Genomic DNA, 24,089 nt, shown 5'->3' with positions numbered 1-24,089 from the left:
AAACAGGAATAATTTAAACAACTGCCTAGGTTGGAAGATGAAATCTTTTTACATAGTTTTGGTGTCTATTAGCTGAGCTGTATTTGCAAATGGAAAACACAGTAATGTGTTTTTTTTTTTTTTTTTAATTCAATACAGGCAAATTGAAGAATCACAGAATGGTTGAGGTTTGACCTCTGGAGATCATCTAGTCCAAATCCCTGCACAAGCAGGTTCCCCTAGAGCAGGTTGCACAGGATCACATCCAGGCAAGTTCTGAATATGTCCAGAGAAGGAGACTCCACAACCACTCTTTGCAGATTTTAGGTTTTAATTTAGAATCTTGATCTACAAGTTCTGGTTTGATTAATGAGAAACTCCTTGGATTTTCATCATTCTTCCCCTCCCTCATCTTTTTTCCTGTTCTAACCATTCATTAAAATATTCCTTTGATATCCTGGCAATTTGCAAACAATTAATAGTGTTATGAAGCTCTCTTTAGCTTCCAAGTATGGTGAGCGAAAATGCAAGGTGATTCAGGTGTCATCATTTCTGCTTAGACTTTTATTTAGTCTGCCTCCTTTGCTAGCCATATGTCCTTCAGGACCAGTAATTGGTGCTTCCAATGGCTGAGGCAGTTTCCTTTTGTTCTGGGTCATAAAACAACCACCTGGAAGGGCAAGTTGAGAATCATAGGCAGGAAAATAAATGGTGTTTGACTTTAAGTAAGATTCAGTCTAGGATTTAGAGAGATGGGGTTGTGATTGGCAGGATGACTTTCCTGCCTGCATTAGCACTTAGGCTGTAGAAAGCTGTAAAATAGATTCTATGGCTCTGAAGCTCTCAAAACTCTCATTGACATGCTCATTAGAATGATTGCTGGTCCATAAAGCTTACCTGCTTTTCTGAGGGTTTGCTTATCTAGAAGCCATCTTTCTGGAAGAGGGCTAAAACAACTGTTACAAAAGAATATTTGTATTTCAAAACTTTGTCTGCAAGGATAACTGGTTAGTCTTCATCTGTTTTTTTTTTCCCTGGTTCTTAGTGTGTATGCTAGAACTAGTTAGGAAGATGAGGCAAAAGTTTTTCACTCACTGGTTTTTCACTCATTTTGGCCCATGACTGGACAGGTAGAGAGTAAGACAGTATATGACCATCAGTGACTATAAATCAGTATTCAACAAATATTAAAGCATCTGTTACTTAGCAACCAATCTCTTGAAGTTTTTTTGTATTAAATAAGAGCAATCATGCAATTGAACATTTGTGAATACAGGTATAGTTCTCAAATCTCAAATAGAGTAATCTGGATTTACTGGAACAGGTTGCAAGAAATACAACTGATGGGAAGCCTGGAATCAGAGGGCATTCAATAACCATTGACTGGCAAAATATCAAAGATGAGGTTTTAAAGTTTTAGCTGTCTTCAGAATTTCAGATTTAACCATGTTACCTTTACACAACAGGCCCTTATGGTATCTGAAGCCAAGTTTTTCAGAATTGTCATCATTGTAGATAGAATAATTACCAGAGTATTTTTCCCCCTTATTTTATAGAAAATTTTGTACTAGTCTGATATTCTTGGAGCAGACAGATTAAAATACAAGGGAAAACTATGTCCTTAGTGCTGATCTTTACCACTCAAATATACAATAGAGAAAAGAATACATTGCTGTTGTGACTATTCCAAGTCATTGCTTCTCTTTTCTCACCCCTTCATGTACTTGCTTTACAGTGCTTGAATGGCTGAGCTCGCCATCAGCATGATTCTGCTGTATTTCTATGTCTTAATGTCTTAATATTTCTATGTCTTAATGCCCTAACAATGGAGAACAACTTGACTTATTTCATTCAAGTGGTTGTCTAGAGCCCCTCTATACTTACTGGAGGGAAACAAGCACAAGGAAGCAGTTTGTTCATTCCCACAGTAAATACCTGCTTTTGGAGCAAGTCTGCTGACTTCATGGAAATGCACATTTCCTTCTATCCATTCAGATTACTGAAGTATTTAAATCTCTGTCTGGGCAGATTAAATGCACCTAAATGACAAAGTGTAAGTAAAATTATAGCTTTTATTGGATAGGAAAATAAAGCATTGCTCAGTCAGACTTCCTCAGATCCCAAAGAATTTTCTTGTGGGTTAGAAAGCTTGAAGAAAATGAATATCCCAGATAGAAATCTATTTCACGTAACAGAAATCTCCTTAATAATATATTGTGATATGTACATTACTGGATCCTCCTTCAGCTGGGCTTCTTTTCTGTTAATATTTTGGGAGTTTGTTTGTTTGCTCGTTTAAACAACCTTATCCCACCCATGATCAATAGAAAAAATTTCACTTTCTTCCCTAGACTTCTCAAATCCTGTTCTTCTAGAAAAAGTGTACTTCCTCATTTTTCTTACATGTAGGAACAAATTCCCTTTTACATTTATTAGAAGATAAAGAACCCCAAAAAAAACATCTGCAGCTCCTTTTGGTTATATTTTTTTTATTCTTTTGCAAGCAAACCTTTTACAAATGTAGCACCAATAAAATAAACTCTCTACGTTGCCTGTTAGTAAAATGGGGAAGCAAAATTATACCCCATAGTATTCAGGATCTTCAAATTCATTTTTTCTCTATTTCAAAGTACTGGTTTTTAACTGCTCATGAAAGCATTATAAAGATTGGCTTCTGAAGGGAGGAATAAAGCTTTCATTTTTTTCCGCTCATATTCTCTCTGCCATCAGTTTATGGTTCAGAAACACAACCATTTTGCTCTTCAGGACTAAATTAATTTGATGCACTATCACAGTGCATTCAGATTATCAAAGTCTCTTTCTTGCCCTAAAATATGGTATTGAAGTGAGAATACTGATCTGCTTGCATTTCATGGATAGCTTGAAAATACTGAGCTACAAAACTGCAGATGATATTATTCAGTTTCTTCTTGTCAGTAATTATCTTTTTTCCCTTCCTACCATGTATTAAAGTATTATTTCCCCGTAGGTTGATTGTTTTCCCTCTTTCTATCTAGTCAAAAGCTTCAGGTTTTTATTCTCCATAGTGATCACTTAAACTTGGGGCACTGGAGCTTTCACAGCTGAAGAACTGCTTTGATATTGTATACAGTTAGAGGAAGCTACAAAAACCTTGCATACAATGGGGACTCAAAGAAGAATGCAAATATATTTATTAGTGGCTTTTAATGGGACCTCTTTTTGGTAAATGAAGATCAGATTATCAAATGGACTTCGATTTTTTTTATTTTTTCAGAGCAGTTCTATCACTGAAATATAACACATACCATTCATACCAGCCCATAACTCTGGTCACCTTCACAATAAAATAGTGGATTAAAGAGGAGCTAGACTATATATGCATGTGAGAACAGTGCATATATACAATGTATATATGAACAACGGGTCATCAACTTCTGTTTTTTTCTGATATTCATGATTGTCTCCTTCCTCAAGTTTTCTATGCCCTGCAGAGATATTCCTCAGCACCTAGTGTGACTCAGGGGGTAACCTAGTGTTACTGGGTATCAATAACAACAATTTCTTTTAATACATGTGGGGAGATAGAATGTAAGAAGATAAAGGTAGTGCAGAAGGCAATCTCACCCCTGAGGAGTTGCCGCTGTACTAATTACCAAAGATTAGAAACAGGCCTGCCCTTAACAGGCCACAGCTGTGTCCAATAAGGATGAGTGATATAAGAGTGGGTTAGCTGGGTGAGGAGAGAGCTGGAGTTTGTTGGCTGTGCTGTGAAGAAGAAGGAGGAGTTGGTGCTGTGAGGAGCTGCCCATGGGAAATCGCCAAGAAGGTATGGAACTTCTGCAATAAGATGACAACAAATACACGCACACAATATCATTTGATACTTCAGCTTGCCTCCAGTGGTGTCTGAATGGTGGAATGTTTTTGCCCTATGTAAAGTAACACCTTACATGGCTTTGGTGCCTTTCATATTTTGTTTCCAGCACTCAATCTCTGTTACTGAAGAATGGCACCTCATTGGAAGGAGAGGAACTCAATATCTAGTTAGAATTAGTGATTTTCAAAGCTGATAAACACCTACTAAGGATCAGGAGCTGCAGAGGTCTTCAGGCAACCTAACGCCATTAATATACTTACTTATATGCAGTCAACAATAAGTGCTCTTGTGTCAATTGCTAGTGTCTCTGAATCTCTTGGTGGTTTTGGTTGGTTGGGATGTGTGCCCAAAACCAGTGATTTTTTTGTCAAAAAAAGTTAAAAGTGGCTTATTCTTCATCGGTGGTGGCTTATATCCCTTTGCAAAGAAGTATTTGTTGTGTCAACTGATACCAACCTCTCAAGAGTAGCTTGAGTGATAGAAAAGCATGGTAATAGAAAAAGATCATTAAATAGAGGAAGCCTTTAAACAGCGATTTAAAGAGTCATTTTATATGCATTACTGGACCTTGGTGGATGATGAGTAGGGAAGAATTTTCTCATTTGTTTGTTTAGACATTTGCTGCAAAGGAAGATACTGTGAAGTACAAAATGATGATTGTAGGTCTTGCAAGGTCTGCATGAAAAGCATGATGTGTAATTAGCACAACAATGCTAGTCAAATGCCTGAATTTTGTGTGGCAAAGACTAATAAGTTGCACAGATGAAGAGAGATAACATGAGAAAGGAATGTTTTCTGTACCAGCATTTAATAGTTACACATGCTTGCAATCCAGAGAACTTTTCAAGAACCAGAAGTATCACTTTTCTAATACTGAAAAAGAGAATGGTGCTATTAGTTCACAGCTCAAAAGCTGAGTCATCAGCAGCTGGAATATTTCAAGGGAAAGCAGTGGTGTCTGGCAAATATTTGTATTAGAGGGACCATTGGTGCCTTGATCCATGTGTGCTTACTCCAAAAAAGGTTCCCAAGAGTTTTTTTTTTACTTACAAGACTGCTGAAAATACTTTTATTTCTATATCATACTGCTTAGGCAAAATAGAGAAATAGGAGTTTTACCAGTTTTATGAGTTATAATTTCCATATTTACAGATTGAACTCAATAATTATGTATTTATGTCATAATCAGTAATTAATTTTTGTCTGCCTAGCATAGTAAAATGTTTAAGCTTGGCATGTTTAATATCTTTTACTTATGACTAATTATCAAAGTGACAATATTCACTTATTTCAGTTTTATGCAGGGAAGTGGCATTATGGCAAAATGCTCATTTATCATTAATATGGGTAGTTGAGGAGGCTGTTTCTTCATTTTATAATCCTTTCAAATTAAATTTTACATCATATTAATAACATGTAACACTGCTATTCTTGCCGCTACTTTTGGGCAGTCAGGAGACATCCCAGTTTATAGTCCATATACTCCTTTATCCTTGGCACTCACTGAATGACTGCTTCTCTTCCCGGAACTAATTTGGAGGGTTAAAAGGATCAGGATTTTTGCCATCATTTGTTCTACTATATTAAAGGATAAATAAGTGAATAAAATTGTGCTCTGGTAGTTTTCAATTCAGACCCCTATGAAAGTGACGTGTTTCTTGCTTATGTCAAAGTTTGGAAGTTTTTAACTGCTGGAGTTCCTTAACTGAAATACACATCTAGGCCAATAGCAAGAAGTTTTTGGACAGAGGCCTGTAACAAAATTTGCTGTTTCTTTTCTGCTTTTTTTCTCATTTTCTTGTATAGAAAATACTATTGTGTGTTTATTAAAGACTTTGGGAAAACTTTTTGACAGTGAGAAAAAAGGATTTTTACTTTGGCTAAAGAGGCATTTTCTGGTGCTGTGTCTTTTTTTTTAATTTTCTTTTTGAAGATCTAAGAGAGCTTAGCAACCATCAGACTCTGAGGATGTATCCTACTGGGCAGTTGTGCTTGCTTTTAAATTTGAATAGTTGAGAGGGTTTTTGTTTGTTTATTTGTTTGCTTTTTCCCCTGGGGGGTGACAGTCATAGTTACATTCTGCTGTCTTTAAAAAAGCTTCATTTAGCCTTCAGTTTGGCTCTAGTCCATACAGCCAAACTCTTTAGCATCTGAGAAGAACAACCTCAGGATATCCAAGAACACTTCTGTAGGATACAGTTTGCCTCCTAATCTTCCTTTTCCTCTGTAGATGCCCCTTCAGGAAACTTCTTATATTTGTAATTAACCAAACAAAGATAAAGTGGACTAAAAAAAAATTAACATACTTGTTTTGCCATGCCAGAATGGCAATACTGAATGCCAATTTACAGAATGAAAATGCTCTTTTAGGGCCTAGAGTCATATTCCATGGACACACATTAAATGGTAAGGCCCTGGCCCATGTGCTTTCTCTGTTCAACAGAAAACCAGGCTTGGTTCAGGTGGTGGTTGGTACCAGCGAGATATAGACCCATGGAAATATACCACAGTGCTAATTGTTTCTTGCAGTCTTGTCAGAAAAATTAAATAATATTAGCAATGAAATTCATACTTTGGGTTATATCTGTTTGGACAAAATGAATCAATTTCACTTTTTGTTATCATATATGTTTGTTCTTGTCTGAACAGCTACTGCAAACCTCAGGCACAAGAGCTTAATTCTTTACTGATAAAAAACAGGGATGGTAACCTAGTAACTTTTGTCTTAGAGGCTTAAAAATGAGGCTAAGTGGTTCTTTTATGGTGGTAGTGATTATAGTGTTTCAGCTTATTCTTTTTAAATTGCATTTAACTCATTTTTAAGGAATCAGAATTTATATAATGCAGTACTCAAAATAACTAAACCAAGATCAGGGTTGCTACACAAATTCCTTTCCTTTTTTGCCTGTTTCTCCCTACCCAGTATGTAAATAGTATGTAAAACATGTTAGCATAGTCATGAAAATCCAGCATGTGCCTATGTTCTGTTTATCTCATTGCAAATGCAATAGAAGACAATACTTAGCCAGTGAATGCTCTCCTTTCTATAGATATCTAGATATACACAAGGAATACGGAATTGTTTTCTTGCTAATTCCTCAGATATTTAAATCTCTTTCTTGTATAAGTAATTAATGGATTTCTCGGCGTTTTTTTTCTTTTTTCTTCTTTTTGCAAGAGTTGGAGTCTTTAAAAAAATCTCATTCACGACAACAGCATGACTTTAATGGATTTCAATAGCTACACAGTCCTTAATCAGTATTACATTTTGGAAAAAGCATCCAGATTTTATTGCTAACAAAATTTTCAGTACAAAAATTTGAACTATAATTTCTGGTTATGTCCTGTCTATTAAAAATGTTTTGCCAAGTGTGGTGTCCTACAGTAAAGCAAAACTTTTCATTTAGAAAAAAATGCATCTTAACATACTTTACTGAGAAAACAGCCATTTCTAGGAAAACATTAAAATGTTCCAACAGTCACCTTCACCTATTTTGTTGTGTCATGTTGGAAGCACTTTTGGAGAGATGAGAAGGGAAAGGATAAGAGAAAAACCTTTTTGAATACTTGATTTTGGGTATTTTTTCCCCTTTGCCCATTGATTCTTAGACATCAAATTTTCTTCATAAAAATTAATTTTTTTTCCTTTTTTACATGAGTAAATTAACATCACCTAGAAATGAATTAATAGTACTGAGTAGAAGGACTGTTGAAGTACAGCCTCTCATCTGTGTTTTGGAGCTCATGCCTTGTTTTATTTATGGGTGATGACATACAAGTAGAGATCATGTTGTACTTCCTAACAGATTGTTGTGTTTTAAGAATGCTGCTTTTTAGTTTGGTGGTCCCACTAAAATTCTCCAAACCACCACAGCATGCCACTTCCTCGCTCCCCAGTTTCCCCTCCCTCTGCAGGGGGTTGGAGAAGAGAATTGGAGACACAAAAGAAAAACACCATGGATTAAGATAAGAACGATTTACTGGAACAGCAACAGTATTGATGAAGGGTAACAGAAAGGAACAACTTACACCAAAAACCTCCAAAAACCAACAACACCCAATGGCTTTGCCTGCCAGGCTCACTGGACCAGAAAGAACCCCTTCTCTCCACACCTGAGAGTGATATGAGGTGGGATAGAATAACATCCAAGCCATGCACCCTGGCTGCTGCAAAAACGAACCCAGTCCTGGCCAGAGCCAGCGCACAGATAAACCAACGAATTACTTCTTAAAGACAAGAAAATAACTTTTTAAAGGACATTTTGGCACTCATTCATTATCCTATCTTATTTAGAAATGGTGAAAGGTTAATTCTCCACACCTTCCTGCCATGATATATAAGTTACATTAGAAGTGCTACTTTTGTAGTGTGTAAAGCACCATAAGAGTAATAGATTTTTATTACAGTATAATTCTAAAAGTGATTAGAGAAATCTAAGGAAACTTTATTGCGTGGTCAAAATAATAACTCTAATTTATGTGTGTGCTTTATAAATGTGCTGGGAGAAGTCTCTGCTTGCAGGTAAATAACTTGTGTTTCTAGGCTTGAATGAATAATATAAGCTGCTGTGACTGTGAATAAAATTAAACAAAGATGTTCATTAACATGTGGAAAATAGGGAGCAAAAGTAATTCATCTAGGTCATAAAGGAGATAACCATATGTGGAGAACAGTAAGAATTCTAAGACTAGTAGCCTGATTTTACTTGTGAGACAAGTAGTGTCATAAAAACTAGCAGAGCATTAAGTGCATAGACATGAGAAATATTGAGTTTAAAGCAGTGTGAGATGTTTCATTTATGGAGGGAACAAACCCTTAAAAATCTAGTTGCTTTTCTCTCCTACTAGAGCAAGACTGTGAAATCTTGATGAAACAATATTTTGGTAAAATAATCCAACACTGAACAATGGTAATGTGAATTACTACAAGACAGACCTAGTGATGTAACAGTAGTTCATATATTTTTTGTTCTATATATGCTACAAAGCTAATAAATTTTCCACTAACTTTGGATTTTACTGATATTATCCACATTTTGCTTATTGGTTTGATGATAGTTCAGACAACAGTAAAGGAAAATAGATGATGCCTATTAGCCAGCCTTTGTATGCTTAAAAATAAAACAAAGACAATTAAAAAATGCCACAGAACAAAACCACAAATCTAAAACCCTCTAAAAATTATAGTTTTGAGAGGTTTTTACTTGAAATTAGTATCTTCAATTCCTTCTCCAATAAAAATTAGACATATCACTTCACTGTAGATTGAATGTCATTCTGGGCAGTAAAAATACTTTTGAATTAAGACCTACTGTAAAATTTTAATAAGTGAACCAGTAGCCTTACCTTCCAGGTCCTGAAGAGCTCCAAGTCCAAAAGAAGTTCTGGCAAATAGCTGGGAATAATGGATACTTTAAAGGTTTTGGTAGGGGTTGAGGTTTTTAATGTATTTTTAATGATTCCACAGTTCTGTAGGCATAGACTATGCATTTTTGAATTTACTAATTCTTAGAAATTTGGGACAATGACAGTGATTAATATGTTTGTGTAATTGTAATTTCTGTTTGAGTCTAGGAAAACAGAGCATAGAGTGTCTCTTTTTCAGAGATACCTCTTCTGAGTATGTGAGATTATTTCTGAGAAGGAATCTTTAATATTAATCACCAAGAGGACAACATAAAAATAAGTGTTTTCTGTCAAAGGTGTTAATATTTTTTTTGGTCATATTTGAATTGTGTTCAGAAGGTGTGATGCTGGTTACTTTCATGAAAGTTCTAAAGCATGGAGGGTTTTTGTTTTTTTTGGCATGTATATGTAGTGAAACTTTGGGTTTTTACTTTCTACTAATAGATTGAATCTACTAGATGAAATGGAAAGACAGCAATGACTTCCAGGTCATTAAATAGGGAATACTAAGCAAATTAACAAGTATGTGCTATTCTGTCCTCATTTTCCAAACAAATCACTCTTGAGTGGTATCACCTTGACTGTACCACAAGCATAGCAGCCATCAGGCTTTGGGCTCTGAACATTTGTATTATTCAGGTGACAATGAACAACCAAAGATTTTTTTATTTGACACAGTGAGTATGATGAAGGAGGTTTGTGTGCATATACCAAACAGCTGCTGAGGTGGGATTCTCAGGTAGTAACACAGATAAGCAAATTTAAATATGGCTTATCTAGTGAGGGTGTAGGACCCCTGACTGTATTGTATGAAGCAATGGGGCTGCTGAGATCAGAAATAAAAAAAGGTAATTTCATACATTTTTAAAAAATCTGAAATACAGAATATTTGAAAATTTCTATAAACTGCACAGGTGAAAGGATCTTTCTAAGGGCTAGATGTCAATAGTAGTAGCAACACCAGCATATAGGTGTAACTCTGTGTCTGTTGGGGAATTCTCTCTGAAACAGCGAGCTAATACATGACTGTACTTCATTCAATGGCAGTATTTCCACTGACTTTAGTGATTTCTGGATGCAGCCTTCTACATCTGCCTTAATCTCTTCATTGAATTAATTTCCAATTTTTCTAATTATCTTTCTTCATTTAGAAGGGCAGTTCACCTTGGACCTCATGAAGTAATGATTTTGTTACGGATCAAATTAACATTTCCTGTCACATAGCTCGTTGGCTGAAAAAGGGAAAGTTCCTCTAGAATGAATAAGATCAAGTGTCCATCTACCCTACTTTATGGGTAGAAATCTCCTATCCTCAGGCACATTGCAGCTCCTACAATATCTCTGGACCTTAATTATTTCCCTTTGTATGGGTATGGTATATTTAAGCAACATGCCTTTAGTATTTCTCAGTTTAAAATGCAATGTGCCACATAGAAATTGACATTTAAGTATTGAAAACCTTGCATAGCCACTCTTACATGAAGTTCAGCGGGGTAGTCAGCAGATCCATATGGATCCCTATAAGGAACACTGGTCATACTTTTTTGTATAGAATAAGCTGAGTTTGTTATGCATTCAGAAAGTGTATTTGGGTGAAAAGGTAGAGGACTGTAAATGTATATAAGCCATTTGTGCATGTCAGCAATTCATACAGAAAATATTTGTGGTCACTTCTCAAACAGCTTTTGCTCCTAAGGGTCTCATGGCTTGCATTTGTGTGAGGCTTGTTCCACCCTATGGTCAGGGCTGGGTGACAGCACTGCTGAGACCCCTGGAAAGCACATTTTTAATAGTCCTGGTGCCTTTATCTGAGGGAACTTGTTTTCTCCAGGTTATGTACAGTTAGGAATCTGCCCTGGGTGAAAGAAAGATCAGAAAATCCTACTGCTTGCAAAATTTTAATCCATGGAAGACATGACACAGATTTTTTTTTCTTTCAGCTCAGAATGTGCTATGTCTAACACAGGCAAATAATAACTGTGTCATTAATCATTAATAGGCCTGTAACAAAACACAGGATCAACTTAATCCTTTTGGACATTGATGAGTGCATACTGCCACTTTAAATAATGGCATAAAAGGCATCATAACTACCCAGTATGGATTTACCACAGTAAATGAGTTTGAGTTACTGTATATATTTTGCACTCCATACCCTGCTATCAATAATAGTCCTCATGCCTCACAAAGGGCAACATGAGCAGGAAAAGAATAATTGCCATTCTGCATGGAGGCAGTTTATTGATGAGGTGGACAGAAGTAATATTTTTAGCCTGCTGGGTGTCCATCTGTAAGCAGTTTCCTGAAGCTGCCACTTCTTTCTCTGGAAACTGTTATGGCTTTTTCTGTCCAATGAAAATAATGAGATCCATCTATCAAACAGAGAGCAAACAATAAACTCTATACCTTCCAATTAATTTGTTTTTCACCTCTGTTTACCAATGTGCATGCAGTTAACTATCCATTGTATTATATGCATGTAAAGACTACATTTCTCAAAAGGTTGAATCTATTAACCGTTTTGCTAGCAAAATATATCTGCATGCCCTCCAGCTAAACAGGAGACTTGAAAAAAAATCAATCCTTTTGAAGTGCCAGAATGTAACAACATAGTGTGCTATAAAATCATACCATCCAATTTAAAGTCTGTATCTTCTGTTATGTTCATAACTTATAGTCCATAAAAAACCTTTTCATGGCAAAAAAATAATGCATTTCAGTCAAAATATGCAGTAGTGAGTACTTTCAGGATATAGTATGTTTACATTAAATGTAGAGATTGCTCAAAAATGCCTAGCTCTGGTACTTGAAGTCAGAGTGGCTTCTCACCACATTGTAGTAATTTACTTTGTCCTGGCTGTATTTCTTCTCTTAGATGGCTTTCCGCTCTTTTTTGCACAGGTATTTTCAAAGGCTGTGGGATTGGCTATACCTCATGATGACCAAGCTGTATACTCCTTTTGGCCACTGATGTGGTGATTGTGTTGTTTCTGTCAGTGTGTTTTTTGGCTTTGGGTGTTTTTCAGAACATTGCTCTGTTTAGGGACTTTGTTTTTGTGTCTACAGTGTTTCCATTTGTATCATTAAGAGCCACTTGAATCTGGATGCTATTAATTTCCTTGAAGTTTGTGTGCTATTTCCATGTGTAAAACATGTGAGTTCAGCTTATCAGGACACAGATGGCACATCAAAAAAAACTAAGAAGCCAACTAGACAGAAACACTGATTTGTCTACCACCACACTAGCATACATACACACACACAAAACAGCTGAGGAAATCAGCTCCAAGGTGCCAATTTTTTCCTGCCTAAAAGCCTGGAACAATGAAGATGACTAACAACAGTACAGTCATCCTTCTGAGACTATGCCTGAGGAAATTCTTAGTGTTAGAAAAGCTAGAAAAGGAGTCATGCTTCAGATCTTGGGAACCTGGCTGGCTGATTATGAATAGTTTTGTATGAATGGCTTAAGCACTGTATCATTCCATTAGCCACTTTCAAACACAGTAAAATTCCACTAGGGAAGAACTTTCTTCCTTTTTGAAAAAGAGAGGAATCTGTTGTGAAAGAAAGGGTTAAAAGGCTTCAGAACCCTTGTGACGAAATAAAAATAAGATGAGAGAGAAAGAAAGCCAAGAAGAAAATCTTTCTATGTATTTCTGTCTAAATCAAAGCAATTTCTAGCTGCCCTAAGTTAAACAATTGGTAGATGACATTTTATGCAGATGAATCAATGTGTTCCCAATTATAGTTGTATATTCAATATCTAACATGCAGTCAGCATCTTAACTAGTGTTTTTTGTCAAGCTGCTCTGAGCTTACCCACAAATATGTCATAGAGAGAAGTCTGTACTTTTTGAATAAGTGTGAAGTAGAAAGGCAGGTGTATAACCTGGGAAAACTTGTAGATTCATCTTTCTTAGAAAGGGATGTGTTCAGCTACACTGATCAGGATTGTTCTTTGTGCCACAGGCCATCATCAGCGTGGTAATAATTCAGAAATGAGCCCAGGTTTACTAGGAGATTGTGTTTAACTGGTCCTGGCCTCAGCTGTTGGAATTGGTACATCTTGAAGGAATGTCTGATCTGGTGCTCTTTTGTTATTTCTGTCTTGATATTGGGCAGCTGCATATACTCAGCTAGTATAAATTGGCACAGATCTGTGCTTTCTTAATGATCTACATTTAAAAATAACTACAACCAAAAATAAAAGAAAAATTTTTATAAAAACCAAAAATGAAACCAACAACCCTCTACAATACAGATTGTCTATTAGTCATGAATGTTATTGAACATGTGATTTATGAAAAGTTCTCCACTTCTTTGCATTCTTGGTTTTTTTCCTCCAATCTGGTTGAGGTTTTAACTTCTGTCATTTACTAATGCAGTGGTCACTACTGTCACTCTGCCTTTTTCTCTGAGCAAGTTAATATATATAAAGCTTTTACAACAGTCCTGGAACCCAGTGTAGTTCATTCAATCTGAATTTCAGCACAGTTCCTTTAAAGCCCATCCATACAAAATTCTTTCCAGTAGGATCGCACTTATTTCAGTAGGGCTGGAAGTGTTTGATGACATTGATGTATACATACAACTTCACTGTTCCATCTCCCATACGTAAATTGCAACATATGTTATGTACTACAGAGGATTTTAACGTTTTTTGCTATTGTGTTTTTGTGATATCTCCCTGGGTAAAGGTTGCTGGTAACACAAAGTACATGAATACTCTAGACTGACAAAAGGCTATTAAGCTCCCTAGGACTGCTGTGGAAAGGTATGTTTTCAAGAAGGTGTTTGGAGCATCCAAGTACTTGGGTCCTAGCATTTCAGTGTCAAATGGTGGGGGGGGGATGTAATTTACTGAATTTGCTTGTATAAATTTTATATAATGTGTTCTCATAAAATGAAAGCTAGAAAGTAAATGTTGATGGGACTCTTTTGCTCATATAAAAGACTACAGCTGTATTAGATAAATCTTATTGAAAATCTTGTTCAAAGGAAAAATATTTTAAGACCTGATTCTTAGCTGAAAGAACTGAAGCCTGCAGAAGATACATGAATTTATACTTTCCTGGAGTATGTATTACCTTTTGGAAAGGCTTAAAATAGGACCTAGTGAAATAAGAATTTGGCTAAAAGATATTTCTAAAAGATAAATCTGTTTCATATGGTCAGCTTCTTTAAAGGCAGAGTGTTTAACAATTAGATTCTCTTAGTATTTATAGTTCACTTCAGACCATGAGTCATCAACTAAGGACAAGAATTTTTTCTTGAGTTACTCTAACCTGACTGGTTGCCAAGATATTAAAGGGTTTATGGCACTTGATGAAATTTTACACAACATGTTTTATATCCAGTGCTCAAGAGTCTGACTAAACTTGCATGCATCTACTGTTGGAATGTAAAATTATGAGCACTAGATATATATTGCCACAAAGAAAAGAATATTTGGTGTGATTTGTTTGAGGTTTCTTTGTAATTCAAGATAACTTAAAGAAATAGTGCCTAATAGGGCAGAAGTGCTTCACTGCTGCCTAGAGACAGTATGTAAAAGCACATTATTTGTATAAGGGTTCTCTAAGGAGATAAATGCATTAGTTTGAGGAATCAATGCTTGTTTCTGCAAGATTATTATGGTAAAGGCTTTGCAGAGAATTTTAATATGTGTCACAGGCTTTCCAAAAGAAGGCAAGCTGCGATCAACTGGAATAGCTTGGTGTCTCCCCAATACTTTAATGTTATGCTGTGAGTTTTTGTTTGTTGGCTTTTTTCCCCCTAAATGCTTCACACGTTCTGTAATTGAATAATACAGCTGATAAACTTCAGCAAGGAAATGTGTAAAAGAAGGGTTTTCAAACAGAATGTATACTCTTCAAACTGTGCATGAGGTAAGTTGCCTGGACACAGACCACTAAGGCACTTACACTGCTTCATACACCTAGCCATTCCCTCACCTGGTGTTTTAGGTATGAAATCGCTTGCACCAGGAGGACTACTTGGAACTTACCTTTATTAACTTAACATGCTTAAGTTGTTTGCTAAACTGGGATAAGTTTTAGGAACCAAGCCCAAAAAAGTGCTTTCTTTACAAAGAGAGTTCTCCACTTTGGAAGGAGGATATGACCACATATTGATCATTTGTCTTCAGAATGAAACAGAAATTTTCTGTGGATGCTACAGAAAGAATTTCTGTAGAAGAAACAGATCAACTGTTAAAAAATGGATTTATGAGTGTACCTGCTGTTTTATTCTAGTTTGATCTTTCATAGTTTTAATTAGTTGCTCTAAAGGATACCTTAAAAATGTGTCATGAATGATCCTTAAGCAATATCTATCCACTGTTGCATGATTAATAGGAGATTAATCTAGAAGATTTAAACTAGAAGATTAGATGTGGTATTCAATGTGTGATGAACTGTGAATTGTCGAGAGAGAGTATTTTAAAATTAAAAGTGCAAAAAGAACATAATTTTGTTATGAATAATATTCAGATCTGTTTCAGATAATATCATAGTATATTAAGAAAAAATGGATTGACAACCATCTTCAGTGACTGTTTCTTTCTTTTCAAGTTTGTTTCTTGGAAATGGAAAATATTAACCTGTTAGAGAAATGCTTTCATAGAAAAAATAGATTCTTCTATGAACATGGAATATGATTCTTATCTCCTTTTTAGTGACTGTAATTGTAAAATGCTTTACCCAAATGCGGACTGTCAAGAGACACTGGAGAGTCATGATGCACAGCATATTTGCAGAAAACTGAGGGAATGTAGTGAAAACAAAAATAATTAGATAAAAGTTTTGTTTAGTGAAGAAAATCTTTACATATTTTTACAAAATGTTTAGATATGTAGAAAGTGTGACTTTAGGAGATGGGGAAAAAGTTCAGGCATCAGATCAGGTGGCAACAAGATAGACATTGCAAGATGGAAGAAAAATCCATAAAGAGCCACATCTTCGTGGTCTTTTGTAGTGCTTTGTGTTTCCATGTAGGTTGATACTCATACATCTGGAAAACAAAATCCAAAGTAGAGAGTACTTGTAAAGAAATAAATAAACAACTTTAGACCTAATAGCAACCCTGATCCTATGTATGTGACTTAATAAACCAGGTCAATAATGGAATTAGGAGCTGTTACATATGTACATACGTCTACTTTTGGGTTTAGATATTAAACTGCTTTTCAAACTGTATCAAAGTCATTAAGTGCTCACAAAAAGATATGTAAACATATGTTAGTATAGAACTTGAAATTCACATTTTGCTGATACAACTTTGTCAGGTAGACAAGCCCTGGCTAACTTTGTAATAGGTTTTAAAAATGACATGGTGGGACAACTTTTGTTGCTGTAATTTCATCACCTTTTAGGCAACAGAGGTTATTTTCAAATCGGTCCAAGCTGATATAGAATGGTTAACTTACTTTAAGAAAAAGTCACAGGAGAAATGACAATGCTTAGCAGACAAGTGGAAAGTAACAGGTCATAATTGCACAGACAAGAGAACATGTATTTTGTTAAGGACATTAGAAGCAGGAGGGCAGGGCAAAGGGCTCTGGTTAACAGCTCTGCAGTGTCCTTACTTTTTGTGCTTCATCATTATATCTTGGAGCAGCCAAGGCTGTACCTTACTGGTGATGATTCACCAGTATGTCAAAAGAAATTTGTTACAAGGAATGAAGAAAATAAAGTGCTATAAAAATTGCCCCTAATGACAGTTTTCTGCATTACTTAAATGGTCAGAAGGAGCTACAAGTTGCGCATACCTTTTAATATTTTCTTTTAGACATTAACACTTAACCTAGGAATTAGGTTATTTTGAAGTTTATTTCGGTATTTCTGAAGGTGTTAGCAAAAAAAAAAAACCAAGCCAAAAGATGATTTAAATAAGAGGAGAGTAAAATTCTTGAGTAGTGGAACTATGATGTGTAAAAATTACCCTGTTCAGATTAATTTAAGGCAAGGATATTTCTCCAAGTTACACTAAAAAGAAAAAAAAAATATTATGTAAGTATGACCAATACTCACTGCAATAATTTCTGTTGAGAGCAGAAGCAAAACAATTCTGCACTTAAAGTTGAAAATGCAGGTGCATAACTTCCTGTGAGGGAGATCAGGTCTAGTCTCCACAGCTGTTGTCCACAGATATTAAAATAAACAGAGCTTGGTTTACAGGCACAATATTTGTATTTGTTAAAGAACATAGAAATCAAATATTTCCTTTGGAGGTGTTAAATGTGGCTGCTTGATTAACAAAAGTGAATGCCCCTGCTATTCCCACCAGGGCTCAGACTCCTTCTAGTCACCTCTTAAAGTAATTAGTTTCTCACTTTTACAACTGAGACCTCATCTGACTTGAATTTCTTCTTGCAACATCCCTGTTGAGATCTGGTGATCCAGACCTGAGTTTACCCCCAAATCATTTTAAATGTTGTTGATCTGCAGGAGCCCTGAAAGACTAATCCTCCCTTCCTGCCTAGAGGAATCACACTGCTTTTTTTGCCTGTTGGCTTTGATGCATGAGAAATATGGCAAATTTTACCCATAGGGTTTGCTTTTTTACTTTTCAGAAAAGATGAAAACTTGTTACGGAGCATATTTTAAAGTCATTCTTATATCCTTTTTCTAAGGTAGACTTTTCCTGTACAAAGCAAGGGGCAATAAACATTTTATTTTGGAAGAATGAATGCTACAGATGTGAAACAATGCCAATAATGTCAGTATTGTGTTATAGTTTTGAAAAATGAAATAATATACTCAAAGCAATTAACAAACATCAAATTTTTATTCTAGATGCTGAATGTGATTAGAAACTGTAAATGAACAACTCTTCATTCCAGCTGTTCTGGGAGCAGGTTTTCATGCACCATAGCCACGCTAAGCATAACTTTACTGCTATTTATTTGCACAGTCCATCAAAACAGCATTTTGATTAATTGGCTTTACTCTGTTAGGGAATCGCCATTATAAACTATAGGTGTCTTTATTAAAACAGAGAAGTCTAAATCTGTAATGCACAGTAAAAGCTGTAGTGGTTCTGTTTGCACCAAGAAAAAGTCTTTGGACAAAATTCTTATCAAGCTTCTATTTAGAAATAATGTTTCAAGGTTCATTTTGGTACTTTGTTTCACAGAATAGACTAGGTTTTATGTGTATAGCTTGCAGTGGTAATTGCAAGAGGAACTAAAGTTTATTCCCTTTCAATTCTCCAGTGCAGCGTGCTTTCACTCATTTAAAAGTGGTTTGTTTATTGTTGGGGTTCTTTTTGGTTTGTTTGGTTTTGGGGTTTTTTATATATCAGTTTCAAACCCTACATAAAGAAAAAAGAACAGCTTCGGGCATTTTTTTTTCACGGTGAAGAGTCTCTTCTCACAGTACACTGAAGAAACTGCTTTTAGTAGGAAAATGAGGAATGTAGCAGTCTTAAAAAAAAAGAAATCATGGACAAGCTCTTGGCATTGCCTGAGATATTTCAGGTTTTAGAATCAGTAGATTCCCAGTAGATTAGCACTATTAATTACTAGTCACACCCAAGTGATAAAGTCATGGTAGTTTTTTAATGATGTTTTCTTTCCTATTGATCATGTGATAATTAAACTACCAAAAACTATATTCCTATTTAAAGTAGTGCTATCAGTTTGGAGACAGGAATGAAAGGTTTTACTCAGAATTTTTCTCCATGTACTTTTTCTTCATGTTAACTGTATAAAAGAGCTTTGGTGTGAATGTGCTTCTAGGATTTTAATCATTCATGGGCTTGCTTGGAAGCAGCAGCTTCTCACTTGATCATGTTTTATCCAAGTGACATGAAGTAATTTCTATATTAGCTTTTCCATTTACTTACGAAAGTTTTATGAATGGCTTTTGTGTTGATTCTCCCCTACTCCTTCTCTCCCTTCAACTGAGAGCCTGCCTCCTAGCACAGTTGTGCTGCTCCAGAAAGAAAGCTAGGGCTTCCCTTGTCATGGAAGCTAAAGTTTTATGCCATAACTGTTTCTGCTCGTTGATAGATGCAATCAGTAGAGAATTGCAAATGTGTTGGGATATCTGCATCCCTTTGTGCTTTGTACTAAGTCTTTATTCTTTGTTTTTTCCCTTGTCATCTGTTATATCTATCACTACAAATAGAAAAGATGTACCATGCAGATGGAAAAAAGACTTATTTAGACATGTAAAGTCATAGAAAAGGGCATGATTGAGGCTCATCAAGTCAATCATTCTGTCCCTGGAAAGCATCATATATTCATCCATCTTACTTGCAAGATCTTGAAAACCTCTGTTGTTGGAAGCAATTATAACACTTCCATGTAATCTGTTACAGTACTTCAGTGTGCTTGTCTGCTGGACATATACATATGTATCTCTTTATATCCGAATATGATCATTTATCCAGTCAACTTAAAACTCTTTCACAGGATTTACAAACCCCTTTGCTACTTGTCCACAGTGGATTGAGAGAGCAGTTAATTCTCCTGAGTGATGCAACCTTTTTACATGTTTAAAACTGCTGTTATATTTCCAACTGACATCTTATGAACTGACCAGCCCCTCTCCTTCATGTAATTTTATCAAAAAGATGGAAACACCAGGGCATATTAGGTTTCAAATTGTGAGGTTTGTTTGTGTTTTAATCATTATTATCACAAAGCTGGGGGGAGTGGCCAATCCCCCAGGGGCTATGCAGTCCTTCATAAGGACTGCAACAGGTCAGAGAGATGAGCAGAGAATAACTGTTTGAAATTCAGTAAAGGCAAATGCAGGGTCCTGCACCTTAGGATGAATAATCCCAGGCACGAGTACAGGCTGAGGGCTGCTGGAAAGCAATTCTGCAGAGAAGGACCTGGGGGTCTTATGGCAACAAGCTGTCCATGTGGCAGCAGTGTGCCCATGTGGCCAAGTATCCTGGGGTGCACTAAAAAAGCATTCCCAGCAGGTCAAGGGAGGTGATCCTGCCCTTCTGCTCAGCCCTGGGACAGGTTGTCCAGAAAGATTGTTGAGTCTCTGTTTCCACAACTGGAGATATTCAGGAGCTGCCTGGACACAGTCCTGTGCAATGTGCTCCAGGATGACCCTGCCTGAGCAGGGAGGTTGGACCAGATGACCTACTGTGGTTCCTTACAACCTGACCCATTCTGTGATTATTTTAGTACTGCTTTAAAAACAGTGCTGTATTATAATAATTTATTATTAAAGCTTTGGCAAACTATTTGTAAAATTTGACTTCAGAAGTAACAATATAGAGGTTAATTTCCTTGATCAAAGATCTTGGGGTTTCTTTAAGAGATTCTGCCTGACTTGGTTATTGTAATTATATTTGCAAAAATTAGAATTTTAGCACAGAGAATAATTATGTGCTTCCTGGCATTTATTTATGCATACACACATACATACAATATGGTTCACATTGCTTCATTTTCATATTGAGTTGGACAATTAGTGAGTCTGAAAAGAGAGAAGCATAACCTATGTGCTCCTTTCTCCAAAAGTAATTTATATCATTAAATGCTGGCTCCTTGTTCCAGTGGTGTCTTGGGCAAGTGCAGCAGATGAGGCACCAGGCACTTTATGGATGTGGGGTTTCTGAGCTCATTTACAGCATCTGGTTTCCTTATCATGCCCCTTCTCCTCCTGGGCTTCCCGGCTCCCCTGTGTCTGGGAGCCAATAGCAGCAGAGTGAGGGGGTGTCAGTGGTGATGGGGAACCATGTCTGGGAGGTGGAGGAACAGAGCACAGGCACATCACTGCTGTGTTTGTATACCTCAGCACCCACCTCTCCTCACATGGCAACCTTTCACTGTATGAAGAATTATTCTTCAGAGGCTTGCCTTTCTTATGCTAATCAACAGAGCTGATGTTATATTCTCCCCTTTTTGCTTTTATCATCTGCTTAGCTTATTTTCCTCTAGCATCAAACTCTCTCCAGCTTTAATTCTTCTCTCACACAGATAAATTGAAAGCTGCAATTATTTACAGAGTGAAAGGAAGAGGGAGGAAGCACATTAATTTATAAATCATTTTAAATTTACTATTCATTGAAGGTGGAGTATGAAGAGTTCTGGCCTCTATCCACTGAGCATGACCAGAAAACAACAGACCTGTTTAGTCAGAAATAGTGCCAACTATTCCAATCTCTTACAGCAGCCTTGTTCTGCAGGGACCATCTGAAAGATGAGGTCTGCCTTTCCCTGACCCTGCACAGTTTGTGGATTTGCTGCTGGAAAAGTCAATACCTCTTCTAGTTCTTACATTGATGATTTTTTCCTTCTAGGGGACTGGGTTATGACTGTCAGTCTGTTTTGCCTAGATCAGAGAATGCCCTCAGCATTGCTTTTGGAGTGGAAGGCTGGGGAGTGGTGGCCAGGAGACAGACATTGGAATATTTTTTATAGGGTATTAAAACTGCATGTGAGGTTACTCAGTGGAACTGAGAGGTGGGGGGAAGAAATTAGCACATGTTCTTAGACTGTATACCATCAAATTATAGAAGACCCGATGAGTAATTTTCTGAGATAAGTAATGTTTGGAATGAACATGTGTTGAAGGGAGAACATGTGAGTACTACCAAGGCTATGGTTAAGGTATGAACCAAGGAGCACAGTGGTAGGAATAGTTACTAAAAATATTTGTTAAGAGCAAGTAGAAGAACTACTTCAAAATTGCAAGCAAATTTCCTGTATTGGATTTGTGTGGCAAGGTTTTAGTAGTGGGAGGGCTACAGGGTTGGATTCTGTGAGAAGCTGCAGAAGCTTCTCCAGTGATTGACAGCAACAATACCAACAAGCTCCAAGATGGACCCACTGCTGGTCAAGGCTGAGCCTGTCACCAACAGCTTGAGTTCTTCAGGGTCAGGGAAGAAGGAGGGGGAGGAGACTCTGGAGCAGAGATCCCCCTGCAGCCCCTGGTGCAGACCATGGTGAGTCACCCGTTCCCCTGCAGCCCACAGAGGTCCGTGGTGGAGCAGAGACCCACCTGCAGCCCATGAAGGACTCCACACCAGATCAAGTGGATGTTCAAAGAAGGCTGTGACCCAGGAGAAGCCTGTGGGTCAGGATCTGTGGGCCCTTGGAGAGAGGACTCAGCGTGGGAGCACATTTGCTGTCAGGACTTGTGACCCTATGAGGAACCTAGGCTGGAGCAGTCTGTGAGAAACTGCTGTGGAAATGAATCACACTGAACAAGTTGGTGGAGGATTATCTCATCTATCAGGGACCCCATGCTGGCATGAGAGAAGCATGTGAGGAGTCCTGCTGCTGAGGAGGAAGGAGCACCAGAGCCAACACGTGATAAACTGACTGCAACCCCCATTCCCATTGCCCTGCATGGCAGGTGGGGAGGAGGTATTGAATCAGCAGTGAAGTTGAGCCTCAGAAGAGGTGGAGGCAGAGCGTTTAATGATTTAGTTTTTATTTCTTATTTTCCTGCTCAGATTTGATTGGTAATAAATTAATTTCCCCAAGCTGAATCTGTTTTGCCCATGATGGTAACTGCTGAGTGGTCTTTCCCTGTTCTTACGTTGTCCTGTAAACGTTTCCTTATACTTTTCCTTTTCCAGCTAAGGAGAGCAGCTTTAGTATCCAGCTGGAGTCAACCCACCACAGTCCTGTAACATATGCAATAAAATTACAAATATAGAGCTTGCACTTGTAAGGAGCATAGGTGGATTGAAGTGAACAGCTGTTTTCCACTTGGGTTTCACAGAAACCCCAGAAGACATTGAGAAAGATACAGCAGAAGTAACCATCAGCCTTGGCACATGCAGTATGTTTACATCTGGATAGTTGTGTGGCCTTGTGCAAAAGATCAAAGACTTGCATGCCACTTTTAGAGAATAAGCCAGGAGCCTGTGCCCTTTTGGCAGCTTTCTTAGTCTGGTCCTGGTTCTGGCAGCAGCTGGGTGCTGGAGGCAGGGAGATGTCTGCCAGCCCCACACCCCTGGGTGAGCACATGTTGTGTAGTCAAATTGCAACCTTGAAACATGAAAATGCATGATAACAGCTCTGGTGTTACTTATGCTGGTGATCACTGTGACAATCTGGTTCCTTCTTCCCACCTTTAGGTCTATGCCAAAATCCGTTTTAATTATTGTGATTGCTTTGGGGTAGTCTCTTCGATAGCAATGAGCCAGAATCCAAGCTACCAATGCCTATCCAGTTTTCCAAGCCATGTCCTAGATGATTTTTTTTCTGTCCCAGACTTTCATGTGGGTGATGGTGAGGGATGGCCAGAGCCATGCTCTGTAGCAGTTAAAGCTAATTTTTTAATTACTTGGATTTGCAACATTTCATCTCTAAATAAGCTTAGAAATTAATACAGGGACAGGTGCAGTCTTCAAAATTCAGCTGTGTTTACTGCAGACAATATTCCCCAACTGCTGGTTGATGTTGAGTGCCTAACTTTTACCACCCTTGGAGCTCTACAGTTTAAAATTAGCTGATCTGGTTCATTTGTGTCTGCTGATAGAGTAGATGAGGCATGCTGGTGAGATTTCTCCCTGCAGAGTTGTGAGCTTCATAAAGGACCTCTAGAAATGAGATAAACATGCAATAACACCTTCTCCCTCTTTAGTCCAGATGCCCTTATGATCTCCCACTCACATGTGGCTCTTGGTAAAGCCGGGGATTCTTGTTAACTGAGATGCTACACATTTGTGTCATATGGTTCTGAAACTGGTCCTTTTTGGACTGCCTAGAAAGTGTGCAGAAGCTTTTGGGAAAAGCAGTATAAAATGGGGATCATCTTGATGCTGAGACTTACTGAGTCAGTTCTATGAAAATGAATTTCTATGGTATATTCATTACAGGAGCCTACTTTGCATCTTACTTTAAAAGCTATTCTCCTCT

At 37.2% G+C, this 24,089-nt stretch overlaps 1 protein-coding gene across 3 annotated transcripts in view; it reads left to right on the top strand.

Moving 5' to 3' along the window:
• NKAIN2 (sodium/potassium transporting ATPase interacting 2) overlaps window positions 1-24,089 on the top strand; it is a 517,183-nt gene that overhangs the window by 111,906 nt on the left and 381,188 nt on the right. The gene's annotated exons all lie outside the window — the stretch shown is intronic.

This window comes from Camarhynchus parvulus, chromosome 3, assembly GCF_901933205.1.
Source record: "Camarhynchus parvulus chromosome 3, STF_HiC, whole genome shotgun sequence".
NCBI classification, from domain to species: Eukaryota; Metazoa; Chordata; class Aves; order Passeriformes; family Thraupidae; genus Camarhynchus; species Camarhynchus parvulus.
The sequence above is the reverse complement of the archived record's forward strand: the minus strand, read 5'-3'. Positions and strand labels throughout refer to the sequence as shown.